The sequence below is a fragment of the Protopterus annectens genome, chromosome 4.part0 (genome assembly GCF_019279795.1).
Source record: "Protopterus annectens isolate FY-2018-M chromosome 4.part0, PAN1.0, whole genome shotgun sequence".
NCBI lineage: Eukaryota > Metazoa > Chordata > Ceratodontiformes > Protopteridae > Protopterus > Protopterus annectens.
The window spans coordinates 686,560,371-686,583,114 of record NC_056733.1 but is presented as its reverse complement, the minus strand read 5'-3'; the positions used below and the strand labels follow the sequence as shown (position 1 = coordinate 686,583,114).

General features: G+C 41.0%; 1 protein-coding gene across 1 annotated transcript in view; it reads left to right on the top strand.

Moving 5' to 3' along the window:
* Positions 1-22,744, top strand: part of CAMKK2 (calcium/calmodulin dependent protein kinase kinase 2) — a 1,901,640-nt gene that overhangs the window by 1,133,352 nt on the left and 745,544 nt on the right. The window lies entirely within an intron of this gene.

The window sequence follows — 22,744 nt, the reverse complement described above, 5'->3', positions numbered from 1 at the left end:
TTTTCCCCATTTTTATGCTGGCTTGGTTCTTAGAATACTTCCTGCTATTTTATGAATAAAATATTATGTATGATTTTGGTTGTTCTCCTTAAGAGTCTGCATCCAAACTCACAATCTCTCCTTATTCCTTATTTTTATATTTCCTTATTTCTTGAGCTTCCTCCCTGTGTCAGCATCATTCCTTTCTACTTTGAATTATAGCTTTCTGCTTGTACTATGTATAAGAGCCTTAACTGTGTTGTTCTAAAATACCCCCTAAAATTAAGTAATCCTAGTCCGCCTTGATGTTCATTGTGTTTCACTGTTGCAGTCATTACAATTGGGGTTATCCTGCTGGCAGGCTACCCGCAGTCGGCCTGAATTCCAAAGTCTAGGTCCGGCATCGGTTGCTCTTGCCTCCTCCCTGACGTCAGTGCGCCAGGGGTATAAAAGATGCAGCCTACACCATTTTCTTCAGTCTTTCTTGCCATGCGGTGCCCGAAGCAAAGGCAGTTTGCAAGTGCCCGTCGGCCAACACCTGAGATTTTCGTGTTCGAATTTCAGATCCGAAGTCTTCATTAAAAGCTAAGTACCCCGTTGGGGGAAACTTTTTTCTTGCTCCAGACCGATGTCAGAAAAAGTCAATAATTTTATTTCTTGTGGGAAGCAAATACCTCCTAAGGACTTCCATTCTTACTGTATTCCTTGCCTAGGCCCTGATCACAACGTTGCTAATTGTCAGTTTTGTGCTAGATTTGACCAACATACTATTGTGTGGGTACGATTTTGCATTTCACTATTTTGGCAGAAGATTTAATTACAAGATGTCGTCAGATAGCCATCTGACTACTGCAATTCAAAAGAAACACAAAGAAAAAGAAAAGGACAGGCATCCGAGGTCGAAAACTGATGACGCTTCTTTTAAGCCAGTCGCTGATTCTCAGTGATGTGCTTTCACAGCCCCTGATGCCCGCTACTTTAGACCCACAGACCTCTTCTGACTCCCACGTGGAGCCGACTAGGCCGCTGGAAACTCAAGGTATTGGAACCTCGGAAACTATTCCCTCAGATTGGTCCAGAGCCGCTGAGCAGGCATCGGCTTCTGAGGATGTTTTCAGGCTTACACAGTTATATGTTAAAACGACTTCAGCTTCAAAGGCAAAGACTAAAGCATCTCTAAAGACAAAGAAACAAGTACAACAGCCCCTTGGACAGGCCTCCATGCCTAAAAAACAGATGCTCAAAATGGCCAAAGACCTAATTACTTTTTAAGGGGTTCCCAACCCCTCCTGATAAGAGGCCTAGGCAAGAGACAGAATATGACTCTTCAGATCAGGTTTCCATTTCTTCTGATTCCTCTTCTGATCAGGGATACTCTATTCTTCCCTATGAGGATTCTGATGCTGAAGAATCTATCCCTTCAGCCTCTCCTCCTGAGGATTACTCTTTTGGGGAAACTCTGCATACCATGAGGGAGCATTTCCACTGGGAGAGCCAAGATTATTCAGAATCTAAGAAAAGGCTCAGAGACTTCCTTTTACTACCTCAGCACAGGCCCCTTGCTATTCCACCTGTTCTAGACATTGTAGATGATGTTTTTCAGAGTCCAGTCTGACTCCTGACTCTTTACCTTCAGCTCTTGTTAAGCCAGACAGATACTTCAGGGTTCCTGAATCACATACATTTCTTTTTAAGAACCCTGCTGCTGACCCAGAAACTATCTCTCAAGGTCCCAAAGGGGTCAAGGCTTCCACTGCATAAAACCCTACCCCCTCTGATAGGGATTCTAGGGCACTGGACAGATGGGAAAAAAAGATTTACACTTCTGCTACCTTAGCTATAAGGGCTTTAAATTATCAGTTTCATATGCTTAAATATCAGCAATATATTATGTCACTGCTTAAACAGAAAATGTTGATAAATTCTGAATGTGCAGAAAACAAAGAAATGCAGGATTTATTGCATGCAGCTGAACAAGTGGGAAAGCATACTTTGCAATGTGGTTTTGATTCTCTGGAAGCCTCCTGCAGGGCCGCTGTTACGGGTTCTGTCATTCGGAGGCATGCTTGGTTAAAGGAACAGAATCTGCCTGATCATGTTAAAAGAAAATTATTAGATGCTCCATTACAGCATGATACCTTGTTTGGTGTTAAAGCAGAAGAGGTGTTGAAGAAAATGGAGGACAAAGCTAAATCTATGCAAACAGTCAAGGATTTCTTACAGGTACAGCCTCCAAGATTTAGCAGGCACTGGCCTACAAAGAAGTGGCCTTTTCCAGTGTCAGACAGACCACAAAGAGGCAGATACAGACTCCCTAGAGGCAGATCCCAGCCCCAAGGATCACACAGGTCTAAACAATGGGGTGCTTCTACCTCCAAAAGCGGAGAAGACAAATCACAGCCATACAGAAAACAGTCCCAATGACTTCCCCCTGCCTGCGCCAAGCACTTACCTTCTGGCAGCACGTTTAGGGGGAAAACTAGCACTTTTTACTCAAAATTGGCACGTAATAACCCAGGACAAATTGGTCTTGGATATAATGTCACAAGGCTACAGGTTTCACTTTCACACCCTGCCAAGGGCAAACGGTTTGCCAGACCTGCCAAAAAATCAATGGGCAGAGGCACAAAAGCAAGTGTTATCCCTCATGGACATGAGGGCCATTCAGCAAGTACCACAGCAAGAGCAGGGACAAGGATTTTACTCAAGACTGTTCTTGGTGCCCAGAAAGGACAAAGCCTGGAGACCAATACTGGACCTATCTATTCTAAACACATACCTGGATATTCCAAGATTCAAAATGTTGACTCTGCAGCAGCTTCTGCCCATGCTGGGCAAGAAGGCTTGGCTTGTGACTTTAGACCTAAAAAAGGCATACCTGCATGTCCTAATCAGACAGTCATGCAGAAGGTACCTCAGATTCATAGCTGGCTCAATGCACTACCAATTCTCTGCACTGCCCTTTGGCTTATCTACTGCACCCAGGGTCTTTGCAAAATGCCTGGCTCCAGTAATTGCATTTTGCAGACAAAGAGGAATACAAATATATCCTTACTTGGACGACTGCCTTTTTCAAGCAGAGAACAAGGACATTCTACTACAGCATCTGGCATTTGTAAAATGATTACTAACATGCCTAGGGTACACAGTAAACAGAAAGAAATCAAAACTAGTACCCTCTCAAGAGATAATATTCCTGGGTGCATGCTTAAATACAACTGCCCAGATGGCTTATCTCACGCCAGACAAACAAAGGCAACTGACTACTTATTTCAAAATGTTGGCAACGAAGACCCAGTTATCTGCAAGAAAAATTCTGCAGGCTTTGGGCTTCATGGCATCCTGCAATCTGCTAATTCCATACGCAAGACTGCATATGAGGAAACTTCAATGGTATCTAAAAAGTGTTTGGACTCAACATTGCCACAGCCTGGAAACAATAATTAAACTCATTCCCTGCCCTGCAACAGGAGTTTCGATGGTGGGCAAAGGCCTGTCACCACAACAAGGGACAGCCATTCGCTTTACCCACAGCCAGGCAGATATTAACAACAGATGCATCAGATTATGCCTGGGGGGGCCCACATGGCAGGAAGATGTATTCAGGGCACATGGTCCGCAAGCCAAATGCATCTACATATCAACCAAAAAGAGATGCTAGCTGTTCAGAATGCCCTGACAACCTTCAAGGATCTACTTCATCCGGGACAACTACTGATAAAGACGGACAATACTACAGTCATGTGGTACATAAACAAGCAGGGAGGCATTCATTCCTACCCCCTATGCAGACTAGCCATGAATTTGTGGGACACAGCATTGACTTACCAAGTACATCTGCAGGCACAATTCCTGCCAGGAAAGATGAATACTCTGGCAGACGAACTAAGCAGAAACCTCATAGATCCCCACGAGTGGAAATTGGATCCGCAAGTCTTCAGCATGATAACAAGGAATTGGGGATGCCCGGACATAGATCTGTTTGCCTCCCCTCACAACTGCCAACTAATGTGATTCTGCACAAGGACTTATCACATGCAAGCATGGAAAGTGGATGCTCTATCTTTCAGCTTGAAAAACTTAACAGTCTATGCCTTTCCTCCACTCCTCCCCAAGGTTCTCCTAAAAGTCAGACAAGAGAAGCCAAAAATGATACTGATTGCCCCAGACTGGCCCCGCCAGCACTGGTACCCAATCCTATGGAACTTGTCTCAATACCCAGCCTGGACATTACCTCAACTTCCTCACTTACTGTCCCAACACAACAATCAGATCCTGCACAGCCAACTCAAGACCTTAAATCTGGCAACATGGCGGATACTGTAGTCATTCAAAACACACCCCTCTCTAAAGCGGTGATGGATGTTGTTTTGGAGGCCAGGAGGCCTAGTACCAGAAAATCTTAAGCTGAAAAATGGAAGAGATTCTGTGCTTGGAACCAGGCACAAGGTATTGACACGACTGTACCAAATATTCCTCAGATTTTGCAATATTTAACTGAGAAGCTGGACAAAGGCCTATCCTTTTCATCAATTAAGATTCATGCCTCTGCCATTTCAGCTCATTACAATACAGAGCGCCACCTATTTTTTCCTCATCCTTTATTAAAGCAGTACCTCAGAGGAGCCAAAAACTTAAGGCCTCCAAGGAGATCAATTCCTGCATGGGACCTCAATTATGTCTTGGAAAAACTCACCCTGCCTCCTTTTGAGCCAGCCTCTTCAGCTGATATAATTTTTTTGTCATGGAAAACAGCTCTGCTCCTAGCAATAACCTCTGCAAGACGAGTCTCAGAGCTACAGGCACTCATGGCTGTGGAACCTTTTATCATTTTCCATCCAGATAGGGTTTCTCTGAGTACAAACCCAACATTTATGCCTAAGGTAGTGTCCAGTGTGGCCCTTAACCAAACTGTTCATTTGCCTACTTTTTACCCAAATCCACAGAATAAGGGGGAGAGACTTCTGCATTCTTTGGACATACACAGACAGCTGCACTTCTGCTTGGACAGAACCAAAGCTTTCAGAAAGACTGAGCAATTACTAGTGGCATATGCTGCAGGATCTCAAGGAAAGGCTATCTCAAAGCAGACTATTTCAAAGTGGATAGGCCACTGCATTCGTTTCTGCTATTCACAACATGGCAAATCAGTGCGTAAGGGCATTAGACCACATTCAACCAGAGCAGCAGCCACTTCAGCAGCCTTCCTTAGAGGAGTACCAACCAAAGACATTTTAGAGGCTGCAACCTGGAGTTCAGTGCACACTTTTACAAAGCACTATCACTTACCATTCTACTCTAAATCCAGGATAGGCTTTGCCACTGCAGTTCTGCAGGGCCTCATAGCCGCTCTTAATCCTATTTAGCTCCAGCCTCCCAACCTTAGCTTTGGATCATTAAACCCAACTGTAATGACTGCAACAGTGAAACACGATGAACATAGTACAGTTGTGTACTTACCATAAATGTAGATGTTCGAGTGTATTCACTGTTGCAGTCCAGGTTACCCTCCCACCATCCCCCTTATCTTTTCTGGAACTTATCTGTACTTCTCTATTTTATACAACCTATGTGGTGTATTTGCTTGTAGATGAAGGAAAAGTTTACCTTGGTGCATGCATGCTTTATTGACATATTTTTAGCCTTCCCTTTTGGGGGCACCTGACATCTGGGGCAAGAAAAACTGAAGAAAATGGTGTTGGCTGCATCTTTTATACCCCTGGCGCACTGACATCAGGGAGGAGGCGACAGCAACCGACTTCGGACCTAGACTTTGAAATTCAGGCCGACTGCGGGTAGCCTGCCAGCAGGATAACCCCAATTGTAATGACTGCAACAGTGAATACACTTGAACATCTACATTTATGATAAGTACACAACTGTACTTTCTGTTGGTAGAATCAGCTTATCCCACTTGACCCTTGCTGTTGTCCCTTTCCAGATAAAATCTTTCAACTCTTTTTTTAATTGCTATCTACAATTCTTTTGGTTGCTAAAAGTATGCCTGGCCTGTGTATAAGACTAAATGGACTAAAAACATTTTAACATTTAATGTTTCTTAGTATCCATATCCATATAACAAAACTTCCAGTTTTTAAATTTTTGTATTATCTTCTGTTTAGTCTCTTCCTACATATCCTTAGCTGCCACCAGAGTCATTTCTAATCCATACTCCTAAATACTTAATTTTATCTTGTCCCCATAAATATGGATATTGTTGGACCAATTTGTGTGTGGGTACATAATTTATCGCTATTGCCTTTGTTTTAGCTTCATTAATTTTTATCCAGAGAAGATTTGAAACTGTCTTAAAATTTTCCGCAACACTGTAATGTCCCTTTCTGGTTTTGTTAAGAGTAAAATATCATTTGCAAATAGAGCTAGCTTTTCCTGACTACCATACCAATTATATCCTTGAATTTCTGAGACCCGTATTTTTTGCGCCAATGGTTCCAAATATAATGCAAACAACAAAGGGGAAAGAGGACAACCCTGCCTGGTTCCCCTAGTCAAGCAGAAATTATTGGAGAGGACCCCACCCACTTTAATTCATGCCTCCGATCCCTGATATATTCTTCTAATCAATCTTGTAATTGTATCAGGGAAAGAAAATGCTTCTATTGCCCTGCTCATGAAGTCCCAGTCTACTCTGTCAAATGCTTTCTCTGCATCAAGACCCACTAATAAAAGTGGTACTGCCTTAAATTCTGCTTCCCTCTGGATCTTCAGCATTCTGTTAATATTGTCAAATGTTTGCCTCCCCTCCACAAAACCACACTGATCCATATCTGTCAATTTTGGTATCACTTTGCCATTCTTTTAGCCATTATAGACATACACACTTTTATAATCATGGTTTAGTATTGAAATGGGCCTGTATGAAGCTGGATCCGATGGCTCTTTACCCTGTTTAGGTATTACCATTGCCACCACCTTCTTCCAGGATGCTGGTACTTCTCTTAAAATACTGTTAACCAAAACCTTCCAGATCTTTATCAGTTGGTATTCCTGTGGAGGTTAGGAGGGAAACAATCTATTCAGGGGACTTTCCTGTAGATTGGTTATATATAGCCATTTTTATCTCATCCCTTCCTATCCTCACTATTAGTAATTGAGCCTCATCTACCTCTAACTTTGGCATATTTAATTCTTCCATAAACATTTCCATTTGTACCTTTCCATATTTCTCTGCTTTATAGACATTTTCATAAAAATTCCAGAATATTTTTTCTAATACTTCTACAGGGTCTGTTGTTATCTTTCTTGTTATAGGCTCCCTAAGATTGGTGACTGCCCTTCCACTTTCTGTTGCCTGAGTTGTTGCGCTAAAAGTTTTTGTGCTGTAGGATTATTATCAAAAAACAGTTGCCTAACAGCAGTCTTTATAAACTCATGCATATTATTGAGGTAATCCCTTATTTTCTGTTTAGCCTTCTGCAGATGTTATTTGTGTTTCACTGTTGCAGTCATTACATTTGGGTTATCTCCTTGCAGGTAGACCTCAGTCGGTCTGATTAACAAAGTCTTGGGTCCTGCGTCGGTTGCTGTCCCTTCTTCTATGACGTGAGGTCGTCAGGGGTATAAAACATGCAGCCAACGCCATTACATCAGTCTTTCTTGCCGTGTGGTGCCCAAAGCCGAAGCAGTTCGCAAGTGCTGGTCGGCCAACTCCTGAAATTTTCGTTTTCGAGTTTCAGAACTGAAGTCTTCAACTAAAGCTAAGTACCCCTTTGGGGAAACTTTTTCTTACTCCTTACCGATGTCAGTAAAAGTTAATAATTGCATTACCTGTGGAAAGCAAATACCTCATAAAGATTTTCATTCGTACTGTATTCCTTGCCTAGGCCCTGACCATGACGTACCTTGCTGCCGGTTTTGTGCTTTATTTAATCAGCACACTATCCGTCATCGGTATATTTTCACCTCTAAATATTTTGGTTCTCGGTTTATCCAGAAATGTTGTCGGTTAGCCATCCGACTACTGGGATTCCGAAAAAACGCAAAGATAAAGACAGAGACAGGCCGCCAAGGTCCAATACTGCCGACGACACTTCTCCTAAGCCAGTCACCAGTTTGCCGGTACTCAGTGAGGCACTTTCGCAGCCCCTGATACCTGCTACTTCTGATTCGCAGGTCTCTACTGAGACCCATTCAGTGTCCGGTATGCCGCGAGATGCTTCAACTGTGGAACCCATGGATGTCTCTACCTTGGATGGGTCCGGAGTCGCTGTGCAGGCACCGGCTTCTGAGGGTGTATTCAGGCCTACAGACTTGCATATTAAACCGATGCCTCCTTCTTTACTTAGGCCTAAATCTCGATCCATGCCTAAAAAAACAATGCCCAGGCCACATGTTCAGGCCTCTATGCCTAAAAAACAAATGATAAGAATGGCTGAAGATTTAATAACTGTAATCAGGGGTAGCCAACCCCCCCCCCCCCTTCTAAGAGGCCTAGGACTGAAGTTGATTATGAATCTTCTGATCAGGATTCTGTGTTTTCTGATTCTTCTGATGATCTGGATTTGCCCGTATCTACTTATGAAGATTCTGATGCAGAGGACTCTATTCCCTCTGCTTCCCCTCCTGAGGATTTTTCTTTCGGGGAAACCTTACATACTGTAAGGGAGCATATCTACTGGGAAAGCCAGGATTTTTCTGATTCAAAAAAGAGGCTTAGGGATTTCCTTTTCCTACCTCAGTGTAGGCCTTTAGCTATTCCTCCTGTACTAGACATTGTTGATGATGCTTTTTCAGAATCTAGTTTGGCCCCTGATTCCATGCCTCCTGCTCCCAGAAAACCTGACATGTACTACAGGGTCCCTGAGTCCCACAATTTCCTTTTTAAAAATCCTATTGCAGATCCAGAGACTATTTCATAGGGGCCCAAGGGCATTAAGGCTTCTACTGCTAAAAATCCTACCCCTTCTTATAGAGACTCCAGGGTGCTGGATAGATGGGGTAAGAAGGTTTACACTTCTGCAACCTTGGCCATTAGGGCTTTAAACTGCCAGTTTCATATGTTAAAGTATCAGCAACATGTTATTGGACTGCTTAAACAGAAAATGATGTTGATTCCTGACTGTGTGGAAAATAAAGAATTACAGGATTTAATGCATTCTGCTGAACAAGTTGGAAAACATACTTTGCAATGTGGTTTTGATTCATTAGAGGCCTCTTGCAGGGCTGCTGTTACTGGGTCTGTGCTCAGAAGGTATGCTTGGCTTAAGGAGCAATCTTTGCCTGATCATGTTAAAGCTAAATTGTTGGATGCTCCTTTAAATCAGGACCGCCTGTTTGGCAACAAGGCTGAGGAAGTTCTTAAAAAGATGGAAGATAAAGCTAAATCTATGCAAACTGTTAATGATTTTTTACAAGTTCAGCCTCCTAGATTTAGTAGGCACTGACCCTCTAAGAATTGGTCCTTTCCAGCCCCTTCCAGGTCTTCTCAAGCCAAACCCAGACACAGCAAAAACCCCATGTTTCAGTGCCAGAGACACACAGAACTAAGCAGTGGGGGGCCTCCACTTCCAAATCTGAGAGTAATAAGACTCCCCCTTATGGTAAACTGTCTCAATGACTTCCTTTTAAAATTTCCAAGCACTTATCAACTGGCTGCCCCTTTGGGGGGAAAGATTGCTCTTCATGCAAAGAATTGGGAACTCATTACCCAGGACAAATGGGTTTTAAATATAGTGTCCCAGGGATACAGATTTCACTTCCACATGTTGCCAACACCAAGCGGGGTGGCCGGACCTACCCCAAAATCAGTGGGCAGAGGCCCAAAAACAAGTACTTTCTCTCTTAAGCATGGGGGCTATTCAACTGGTACCAGAAAAGGAAAAGGGACAAGGTTTCTACTTGAGACTTTTCCTGGTACCCAGAAAAGACAATTCATGGTGTCGTATCCTGGAGCTGTCTACTTTAAACACCTTTTTGGAGATTCCAAAATTCAAGATGCTGACTCTTCACCAATTACTTCCTATGCTAGGCAAATATGCCTGGTGGCAACACTAGATTTAAAAGACGCATACCTGCACATCCCAATCAGGGAATCTTGCAGAAGATACCTATGCTTCAAAGCAGGCTACACGCACTATCAGTTCTCTGCACTGCCCTTTGGCTTATCTACTGCGTCCATGGTATTCACAAAGTGCCTAGCGCCAGTTAATTCATTTTGCAGGCAAATAAATATTCAAATATACCCATACCTAGACGATTGTCTAATTCAGGCAGAAAGCCAGGACATACTTTTGAATCATCTGGCCTTTGTACAAAGGGTTCTAACTTGTCTGGGATACACCATAAATGAAAAGAAATCACACCTGGTACCCTGTCAACAAATTATATTCCTGGGCGCAAGCTCGAATACAACTTCCCAGATGGCTTACCTCACGCCAGAGAAACAAATTCATTTGACAACCTACTTCAAAGAAGTGGCCACAAAAACCCTGCTATCTGCAAGACAAATACTGCAAGCCTTGGGGTTCATGGCCTCCTGCATTTTTCTAATTCCATATGCAAGACTGCATATGAGGAAACTACAGTGGTATCTAAAAAGCCTATGGTGTCAACATTCTCAAGACCTAGAAACAATGAATCATATCATACCTTGCCTACGCCTAGAGTTCCTTTGGTGGGCAGAGGCCTGCCACCAAAACAAGGAACTATTTTTCACACCAGCCCCTGCCACCCAAACCCTAACAACAGACGCATCAGGCTATGATTGGGGGGGCTCACCTGGCAGGCAAGTGCATCCAGGGCAAATGGAACCCAAGTCAAATGCACCTGCATATCAATCAAAAAGAAATGTTAGCTGTACAGAATGCTCTGACAGCCTTCAAGGACCACATTCTTCCAGGACGACTAATGGTAAAGACAGACAACACCACTGTTATGTGGTACATAAACAAGCAGGGGGGTACACATTCGTACCCCGTCTGCAGACTAGCCTTGGCATTGTGGAGCACAGCCTTGAGCTACCAAGTGCACCTACAAGCTCAATTCCTGCCAGGAAAATTAAATACACTGGCAGATGGACTAAGCAGAAACCTCATGGACCCACAGAATTGGAAACTGGAACCAAGGATTTTCAACATGTTGACAAGCAAATGGGGGAGCCCAGATATAGACCTGTTTGCCTCTCCCTAGAACTACCAGTTGGACAAATTTTGCACAAGGACTCCCCACAAACAAGCCTGGAAAGTGGATGCTCTGTCCTTCAGCTGGAAAAACCTATCAGTCTATGCCTTCCGCCCTCTGTCTCTGCTCTCCAAAGTACTACTAAAAATCAAACAGGACAAACCAAGGATGATTTTGATTGCTCCAGACTGGCCGCGCCAACACTGGTACCCCCCTCCTGTGCAGTGTGTCACGGTTATCTCCATGGTACCTGCCTCAAACTCCTTCCCTGCTGTCTCAGCAGGAGAACCAAATTCTGCACCCTCAGCTTCTAACACTGAACCTTGCAGCCTGGCTAATTACTTAATCTCTCCTTTACCCTCCCGCAGCAAACCTGTGATGAATATCATTTTAGAGGCAAGGAGGCCTATTACTAGAAAATCTTATGCTGAAAAATGGAAAAGGTTCTGTGCCTGGAACCAATCTCAAGGGATGAGCACAGCAGCGCCCAATTTACCATAGATTTTACAATACTTAACTGAGATGCTTCACAAGGGCCTGTCTTTTTCCACCATTAAAATCCACACTTCAGCCATTTCAGCTCGTTATAACACAGAATCTACCCTCTTCTCTCATCCACTGCTCAAGCAGTTCCTCAGAGGGGCCAAAAATTTGAGACTACCCAGGAGAGCTCCATCCCCAGCTTGGCACCTTAACTTTGTCTTGGAGAAACTCAATCTACCTCCTTTCTAGCCAGCTGCTACCGCAGACTTAAAATGTATTTCTTGGAAAACAGCTTTCCTTTTAGCAATCACTTAATCTAGAATGGTTTCTGAATTACAGGCTGTTATGGCAGTGGAGCCTTTCATCATCTTTCATGCGGACAGGGTGTCCCTCAGAACCAGTCCATCCTTCATGCCCAAGGTGGTATCCAGTGTGGCTCTTAATCAGTCCATTCATTTGCCAGCCTTCTTTCCCAATCCACAGAATAAAGGGAAATGGATACTGCATTCCTTAGATGTGCACAGAAAACTTAGATTCTACTTGGACAGGACAAAACCTCTAAGGAAATCTGAACAACTGCTGGTGGTATTTGCTGCAGGGGCAGAGGGGAAGGCTATTTCAAAGCAAACCATTTCTAAATGGATAAGCCATTGCATTCATTTCTACTATAAGCACCATGGAAAACCTATCCCCCAGGGGATCAGACCTCACTCCACCAGGGCTGCATCTACCTCTACAGCCTTTCTCAGAGGCGTCCCTACCTGGGACATCCTAGAAGCTGCTACCTGGAGTTCTGTACATAGTTTCACCAAGCATTATTATTTTCCAATTTTCGCTAAATCCAGAGCTGGCTTTGCCACTGCAGTCTTGCAGGGCCTTATAACTGGCCCTAATGCTATCTAAATTCTTCCTCCCAACCACAGCTTTTGGAATCCACCCAAATGTAATGACTGTAACAGTGAAACACGAAGAACATAGTACAGTTTTGTACACTTAACATAAATGTAGATGTTTGAGTGTATTCACTGTTGCAGTCCTGGTTACCCTCCGTCCCGCCCCCTAACTTCTTTTGGCTATACCTCTACTTTCCTTTACTATGCTTAAAAGTTGTTTTGGTGTATTTGCTTTTTTGTTGGAGGTATATCTTTGTACTTTTATATTTAATTGCTTCCCATTAGGGGGCACCTGACATCTGGGGCAAGAAAAACTGATGTAATCGTCGGCTGCATGTTTTATACCCCTGACGACCTGACGTCATGGAAGAAGGGACAGCAACTGACGCAGGACCCAAGACTTTGTTAATCAGGCCGACTGAGGGCTACTTGCAAGCAGATAACCCAAATGTAATGACTGCAACAGTGAATGCACTTGAACATCTACATTTATGGTAAGTGTACACAACTGTACTTTGCTCCTTTTCTTGTTTTGAGAGATTCCCCCTATTTTGCAATACTTTAACATTTGTGAATCCGTCTAAATAATTCTTGTTACTGTTTAACCATATCTCCCTTTCTTTTATTTCCAACCTAGTTTTAAACTCCACTTTAATTTTATCCCGCTCCGTAGTTATGTTTTCAAAAGATAATTCTATCTTCTCTAGTAGCGCCTGAATTAATTCTACAATCCATCCCTTAAATTCCTCTTTTCAGCCGATAGGTGGGAAAGTGCCATTGTCTCATTTTTATTTCATTACCTTGCAATTTTTTTTTTTTTAGTTATTACTGGTGCGTGATTTGAAATAGTTATTTGGTGCATTTCAAGACCTGCAATAAAATGCACATGTTCCTGTGAGATATAAAATCTGTCTAGCCTAGCCCAGTTTTTTTGTATCTCAGTGAGTAATATGTAAATTCACTCTGAACTCCTAGTACTGAATTCACATCTTCCATGCCAAACATTTTCATAAATTTCTTCAACAATCTACCCTCCTTTGTTATGTTTTCCCTTCTAGGCCCCCAGACACATCTTCACTGTTGCAAACCAAATTCCAGTCTCCAGCTATAAGTAATTTTCCTTGCTGAAAGCTGATTATTTCTCCCAGAATTTTCTTAAGCTCCATTATAGCAGTTTTAGGGGAGATGTAAATGCATGCCAGTGTAGTCCTCCCTAGCCAGTAGCCCCTTAGTAGTATGTATCTTCCATTCTTTTCTTTTTCCTGTTCTATCACTATTGGAGCTCCTCTTGCAATTAATATAAGTACTCCTGTTTTCCTTTGCCCCAGATATTCCACTGAATAACCATCTTGAAAACCTTTCTTTATCAAATTCACATGTTAAAGTTCTTTCCAGGTGTGTCTCCTGTAGCATATCTATTTCCACTCTACATTTTTTAATATAGTTCACTACTCCTTTTTTATATTTATCTGTAAGACCATTCAGATTGAAAGACATTACAGAAAGCATCATTTTCTTATATAGTTATTACCACCTTTTATATATAACCGCTCTTTTGCTAAATGTCTAATTCCAACTTTTATATTACATGTATATACTGTACATCTGGTTGGTCTTTTATACAGTTGTTTCATGCCATATTCATTTGCGCCTATGTCACATCTTACATAAATTTTGTTTTTTTTTGAAAACCTTCAAACAAAACAAACAATCCCCCTCCAAGAAAAAAACCTTCCTAAAACCTATGAACTTAACAATAACACTCAAAAGTTTGTACATCTTCATATATTGGGAGTTTTTGCTTCCTAATAAGAACATGAGTTCTAAGTTGATAGCTACACAGACAAGCTAAAGTTAACCAAAAATAAAGGTTAGTCATGCTAAGACGCATGGTACAGCCTGTGGTATTAGTAAGTGCTCTTTGATTTTTGTATATCTTTATAACTCTCCCAGTTGCGAAAACACTTGAATGCTTTCAGTAAACCCTTTCTCCAAGCCATTTGTCTTTGTCAAATTGTCTTCTAGTGACATGCAAACCAGACACAAAACTGCTAAGCGTACCTTGTTTATCTGAAAAAGCCCCACAATATTCAATATTCTTTTTCATTTACATGCTTTGTAATACACTTGTTACTGGATAACTCCTTATGTTTTTACCCTGTAATTTCCCTATGCAAGCATTGTGAAAAAGCACACTGATTTTTTCTTTTGTCATGCTCTCTTAACCAGACCCTTCTGCTGCCCTTCTCCTCCTCCCCTCATTTTTTTTTTCATTGCAGTGTCTACATTTCTCAATACTGAACAAAGAAAAAGAGAGAAGGGTGAACAAGAAAAAGAAAAGCACCTGTTTATATTAGTATCTCCATTGCATTTAAAAAAAAACTGAAAGAACTTTACTTCGTGTAACTGGTTTTGTATTATTTATTTATTTATTGCATTTCTTGCCCAGGAAGGTCCACTGAGCCAAAGAGTGTCCATTGTCAGTGGAGGCCCAGGGAGAAAAGCTCCACAGAGCTAAAACTTAAAAACAATATAATGCTTACGGTGTGATAGAAGAAAAGCTAACAGACATATTATCTTTAAAGCCATCACACCTGGAAAAACTCCTAATTGTTTTCAGGGAATATTATGTCCTAGTCAATTTCTCTTTTCTCCCCTCAGCCAATCCCCTTCCACTAGACTGTCTCCAGTTTCTGTTTATCAAATTGTTTCCATAGAGGCATGCATATAAGCTGCATAAATGTTACTTAGTATGAATACATGCAAGTGCTAGAAAAGAAGCCTTTCAATATGCTTTTTCATTTACTTGCTGTCTATCCTAAAACAAAGGTCCTTAATCAGTCATTTCCCCTTGCAAAAATGAAAAAATCACATTAATTTGAACTCTCTTATGCCCCCTTAACCAGGCTCCCTTTTTCCTTTTTTTTTATTATTATTATTATTGTTACATTGCATTCAAAACTGCACAAGAAGAAAAAGAGAAGAGGGGAAAAAAATAAAAACAACCACTCTTTACAATCCCCATTACACCCAAAAATAGCTTGCAAAGAAAACCATGCAACACAAATATAGTACTATTAAGAAAAGAAAGTGCTTTCTTTACTTACAGTTAGCCTTCTCCCCTCTCTACCCCTCCATAAAGCATTTCTCTGAACATTAATGACATGAAGTGGGGCTTATATTTTAGAGTCCACCACTCAGTAAACAAATTTTGAATAAGTCCAATATTTCCAGGTATTCTTGTTCTGTCATATTTCGCAGATATAAGTATTGCATTGTAATCCCACATTGTTACTGATTTTATTACTGTTCTTCATTACCCAGATCCTGTCTCTCCTTCATTTCCAACGTACTCTTGATTTTTCTAGTCAGCTGTCTTGCTCCCTTCCTTCTGTCCCAACATTTTCCATTGAAATACTAGAAAAAGTTTCACAGGTGCAGTCTCTCTGCAGTCTTTATTACCAGAGGAACAAGAAGCCAAATATCCTTCTGTTTCAGAGTTCAGTTTTTGTTGGACAAACTTTTGTATTTCCTCCTTAGCATGCACTTTATCAGAAAATGATTTTGTCCCTCCAAGGAAGAATACCTTGAAGACAGCTGGATACAGCAGTTTGAATCTCACACCTGCACCTCAACATTCTCTGAATAGAAGAATGAATTTACTTCTCTTTTGCCTAGTGTACAATGAGTAAATCATTATCCACAAACACTGCTGTATCTTACTTTTAGTATTTTGTCCTTTTGCCACAGTTTTGACAAAATTAACTATTTTTGCTGGTAAGATTGCATCCTTGCTATTAAAGGTCTAGGTTGCTTTCTTATAGCTAGATTTGGAGCATGCACATGATGTGCCCGTTCAACTAATAAGTCCTGCTGTGGAATACCAGTCCAGTTGCTTATTTGTGCTTTCATAAATTTAATGCAGTCTGTTCCTTCCAGTTTCTCTGGTGTTTTCCCTAGGTGCTCTGTTCTCTAGTTCTATTATTTTTTGAATCATCTCCTCCTGAGCAGACTCACATTCAGCCAGCCTTTTCTTCATTTCAACCTCTGTCTTTTGCAGCTTTATCATTTCATCTGAATACATGTTTAAAACGTCTTCCATTTGTTCCAGCCTTTTGTTGTTTGCATTGATATTCTCTGTCAGTGTTTTGTTTATTTTAACCAGGTCTGTATGCAGTTGTCTTATATCATCTTGTAGGTTATTGGAAGTCATGTCTGGAGGTTGCACTGCTTTTTGCCGAACAGCTGCAGAATTTTCCCCAGTCAGTGTTTCTTCCTCACTTTTTGTAGAGGATTTTTTTCAGGTCCTCTGTATTTCTTTTTTCCTGGCATCTCACTTACTAGCCAGTTACTGAAATGTACCCATAAACGTAAGTCTGCTGGCCTTCTCTGCTGAGTTTCTGTTTTCACACTGGGATAGCTGGAATTAAGCTGTTACTCAATGTGCAGCCATCTTGTAAATCCCAGTATTTGGAAAACCTTGGGAGTAGGTAGAAGTCAGGACATTGAAGAGGATAATTAGGAGTGTATTGCAGATGATTACATTTTAATGTGTGGGTTTTGTCATTTAGGAAATTACATTGACCAGAGATTATTTGTAAGAGACAGAAACATGAAATGAATGCAGGCACTGTTAATGAATTCATTTTTTTTATGCGTATGTGGTAATTAGTGCATGTAATGGGTGGAGTGAATAATACATTCGCTAAAAAAGCTGCTAATGAGAAAATAGGACTTCTCTGAATGAGTATGTGGACACTGATTTAATAAATGAGAGGAAAGTATTTAATTTTGGGGGTTCCAATTTTGAAAAGCCTCTTTCAAATATGGTTGGAGAAAAAGCAGTCGTAGTTGTATGCGTACCTGAGGACTGTGACCAGAGGATATTGGAGGAAGAGAGGGTAAATTGTAGTTTGAGGGCTGCTTGGGACTGAAATTATCAAAGAGAATGTTGTAGAGAGTAGTAGCCAACGTCGGTAATAATAATTTTCATGGTAGAGAAAATGTTGGCATTGTTTAACAGTGTGTGTACAGTGATATGTAAAGAATTTTGCAAGAGTGATAAATTTCCAGGTCTTATTAAGTTTTTTTAGAGACATACGGTATTTTGGGGGTTGCCAAAGTTTGTTAGGAATGGGCATGTTGTAGGCCTTCCCTGTGAATGATTGATGGTAATTTAACAGGTTGGCAATTGTATAATTGCTTCACAATTATTTACACAAGCTGTAAAAGCTTATTGAACTATGCAATCCCAATTAAAGTAAATGCTTCTTGCCAGCACATTAATAATAATGCTTTAAATGCTTTTGGGACACTTGGACATCCTCATTTGGTAGGATTTTTTTAAATTAACTTTTTCAGAAAATTTTTTGAAATTAACTTTTAGGTTTACATAAAAACAGTGTTTGCATGCATAAGGATGCACACAAATACTTTTTTTGTACAAAAATAGAAGTTTGTTTCACACCATTAGATATCATCTTTAAGAATGCTTTCTTTTCAGTCCACTACAGTCTGTGTTTGGAAAAGAACGTGCTTTGCCTGGATGTATGGTTATGTCTTATTTTACATTTTATGATCTCCTAGATTAATTTCATAGCTCGTATAGAATTCTGTGTCCATTGGTATGTCAGTTTGCCAAAGCTTCTGAGAAGCCTCTCACTATTTATGTGGTGGTTCTGGCTCTTGTTTCAGTCAGTGGTAGGTATCGCTCCTAAATGTATTTTGTTTTATAGGGTAAGTATTGTTTTCTGATTGGGTGGAGAGAGTGAAGTGAAGTGCCAGAAAGCATTCTTTTTTACTGCTAACATTTGTAAAAGAATCTCATACTTTTATTTTTCTGTATAAATGCCAGTAGCTTCTGACCTACATGTTCCACTTGGGGTGGGGGCAGAATATGGTAACAAAAAGAACACATCTCTCTGTTGATTATTTTTAAATCCTAGTGCTTCAGAGGTATCTTTAGGCACAATATTAAACACTGCTAGTACTCACTGCTTGGACCTCTATACACACTTTCACCAAGCAGCACAGACTAGATGCATTTTCTAAATCTAGAAACCTCCTTTCATCGGTCCGGTTAAGACTAGAAGGTAGCACCGCTTTACCTTATCCTACCTCCTTCAACAACTGTTAGTGTTGGAAATCACCTAAAAGTGTTGGAATACTACAACACTGATCTAAGGAAGGTCATAGTGCAGTTGTGTGAGAACCTAACCATAACACTAGTTGTCCTACTGATCACTGTTGCAGTATTGCATCCCTCCCTCCTTCCCCCATCTTTCATGTGCTTTACGGACCAAGGTGGGCAGTCTCCTTCAAACCCTTTTACCTGGACACATTTCTTTTTGTGCTGTTTTTACCTGGGCCTTCTCCAGGGTTTTCCTGGGGCTATATAGTCTGAAGATCCTACACTCCTCTGTCTGATGATGTATGCTTACAACTGGGGGTTGAGGTCAAATGCCAAATGTAAAGATCATCAAGAAGGCCATTTGGTATTGTACACCAGACAGATGTTAAGTTACCCTTGGAAGGATCACCCAGTTTTGGATGATGGGTAGGACATCTTCTGTTATGTAACTTCTTCTGCGACTCTATCTTAGTGATCAAAGGGATCTGTCCTCAGACCTTTCTTCTTTACTATGCTTGTTAGTAGCATTCTTTCCCCACAGTAAACATGCCAGTCTTACACAGCACTCAGGTGTTTCATATACATTGCTTCTGACAGTCTTCTCAACATCTACTGACTAGCTCTGCCTCCTAGACTTTTGTATCTTTCTGAGCAGATAAGGTCATGCTCTTCTCCTCATTTAACCACTATAGCTTCCTGCATACTGACATTTAGACTTTGGCCGTAGTCCCTTCCCGTGCAAAGCTTGTGAATGCTTCTAGACTTTTTGATGTAACCTTTGATCATGACTTGAAATGTGACATTCATAGCAGAATTGTAGTGGCTCTAACTAACTAGAAATTTAGATCGTTGTAATGGACAAAAACATGTAATGTAAGGTGTTTCCTTCTTCTTAGCTTACACTGAGTTGCCATGTTTTTCACTAAATTGCAGTCTGATACCTGCTCTCAGCTTGAGCAGGCATATTACAGAATTTTCAAATATAGCTCTAGCTCTGCTACAGGACCCATCACTGAATCTGTTTCAAGACACTAAACTAGCTGAAATTTGACCATCATCTTAAATTTGTTATCTTGAAACTTGTTAATTCTCTTGTACTCTTTCCACTTATTTACCATTTTATTTAGTCTCTTAAGTAGTGTATACCCTCAGGTAATTTATACTGATCAAACTCTCACCAGTAATTGTTACTGCAGTGCAGCTTTTAATAGTGCCAAATTTGAGCAGAAAAATAATCAACCCATTACCATATGCCAAAACAACAGTAAATATTCAATTTACAGAGCCCTATGCTCACATCTTCAGGTCACACTTAGCACTATGGATACTGACGGAAACATTTTCTTTGCAGAGTACGCACTCTACATGTCTTTCATCTTTTTATCATAATTCACTTGCATTTATGCAGCACGTTGCTTGTTTCTTGCACGTAGAGTATGTTAATTGTAGGTTATTTGACTCATCCATCCCAAATCACTGCCTTGTAAATAGTACATGGTTTTGTTACTAATGTAGTAAACAGTAAATACATGTTCCTCTCTAGATGTTCAGATAGCTTAGTAAAATATATGTCTTGGTTTCTTATATCATTATAGTTAAGTTATGTAGTATTTAGGTAACTGCATTAAGAATGTACATATGTGTCTTCCTCTGTGCAAAATGGTGTGTTGAACTTTTGATCTGATACTGTCAGTCTTCATTATGTCCCCAATGAGTGGGTTTGGATCCGATCTGTTCAATCCAACTCAGCTGATGCTAAAGCCCGCAGCCACCAAATCTCTCGAGCTTCTCCCTTACCCACAATGCACTTACCCAATTACCTGAAATCTCATTTGCCACTTCTATCTAACAGATGTGGTCTACCAGTTTCTCTCAAGCTGTATTAAATAAGTAAAGTTTTTGTTCGGAATTCTTTCCTTTAAGTAGTGTTTAGTTTTTAGTTTTTAGTCTTTAGTCTCTAGTTTATTGTGGTTAATATTTCTTTTGTTCTCTCCCTTGCCTGTGCGACTTTGTCGTAAACTCTTGCATACCATTGTTGGTATTCCTTTGCCTGTTTTTCTTCACTGGTGTCTTTAGTTATATAGTTGTAACTTCTTCCCTTTTTGCTGCTGCTACTGTTTTCTTCCCCTTTTCCTTTTCATACTTGGTACTGTTAGCTACTATCGTTAGTATCTCCCTTCCCTTTCAACTTTGCGTAACTCTTCATACCATTGGTGGTATCCCTCTATCTCCTTTTCTTTCCTGTTAACAAAAAAAAAAGGTTACCTTTTCTGATTTTCATTGCCTTTTTAATTATTATTAGTTGATTCAGATACTGCATAATGACTGACAAACCAGAGGGTTTCAAGAAACGCTCCAAATGTGGGCATAAGTTGCCTCTCTCAGATACGCACACCCTTTGTGTGTACCGCATGTGTCCATTACACTTACAGGAGGGCTACTCAATTTGCCATGGATTATATCCATAAGCTTTAACACAGAGTAAAAAATTAATATTGAAAGGTCTCATTCCTTCCTGTTTTGGTGAAGCCATATCCCAGACTCCAAAGTCGAAGCCTTCCACTTTGTCCAAATCTTCCTAGACTCTTTGCAGAATAGAAGTACTAAACATCTGGTCTCATCTCTAGATCAGAAAAAAATGAGAATTCAAGATCCAACTGCTCCCTTGGACCCTTCGACATCTAAATCAAGCATTACGGGTCTAAATCAGATCAGAGACAAAATCATTGGATCAGACAGAACTCTCAGAGACTCTATATTGTCCTCAGACCAGATATTTTCCGTTGGTGGACCCAGTTCCTGACCATCTTCAATCACCTTTTTTGCACAGGCCAGCATCCCCTTCCATTTATTCTACTCTTTCTTCCAGAAGTCTCACAGAAGATAATGTGGAGAGAGTGGTGAGGAAGATCCTCTCTGCACTGGGGCAGATTGGTTTCCCTCCATGCCTAACCCTCTGGGTCAGGTTACCTGACCTTCCACCACACCCTTATGCAATTTCCTCCTCTAACACCATCTGTTGCCTTAGAGTCATAGGATAGTGACAGGATCCCAGTTGTCCAGAGCTGTCATTATCGTCACCGTATCCTCGGATACCTCCAATCCTTTCAGATCTGGAGAGCTCTTGGAGCCAAAGCCTGCCTGACGAGTCTGGAGTGCAGCATCCAACTCGGAAGTTTTCAGAGCCATCTCTGTTTCTTGGTGGCTTGGCACTGGACAGTTTGGGTATGGCATCCTCTTTAAGGGCAGTGCTGACAGATCGGAGAGTGGGAATGATTCAGAAACCTGCTTTCTCAGATCAGAGCCTCTCTCTGGCTTCTTCGACCTCTGGCTTCAAGGCTGCGAAGAGAGTGTTCTCTGTCTTAGCAGTCCTGACGGAACCTTCACAATCGGATCCTACTATGTCTGCAGTTAGACTTACCAAAACGAGATCTGGGTATGTAGCGCCATACATCATGGGATATGGGGAGGCCACGAGCCAGTATGCAGCTCTCAAGCTTTTGAAGATGGCCGAGTCGGAGCCGAGGATCGGCTCCGAACCCAACCAGCAAGAAAGAAGGCGAGAAGAAGACAACTAACATGGAACGTTATGGTAGGTACATAACTTCTTTTTCCAGTCAATATTAACCTCTCCTAACACCATAGTTTCATGGGGCTATGTGTTGGAAAGCCATTGGAGGAAGTCTTCTTGGGTATTTGCATTGTTGCCTGGGCGGATATAAATGCAAGCAATGAATATAGATTTACTTTTGTTAAGCTGTAGTTTGCTGATTAGGGCTTCTGCATTATTGAACCGGGGGCTGTAGGGCTAGTGTGACATCTATAGTGATTTTAAACAGAACTGCTACTCCTCCACCTTTCCTGGTGTTACGGTCTAGTCTAAGTATGTTGTTCCCTGGTGGGATAACCTCATCTTTTTTTCCAAAGGTGGTGTTAAAATCCAACATCAATAGTACTGTCAGTTTACCAGTATTTTTTCCTAAGTTTACCAATAAAAGAGAATTTAATTTGTCTTTTATTAATGCATAATAACTATTTCACTGAGCCCAGATTTTCTGTTATATTTCTGCCTTTCAGTTATGTCCATATTGTAAATTTAAAGTTTTCATTTTTCTCTACT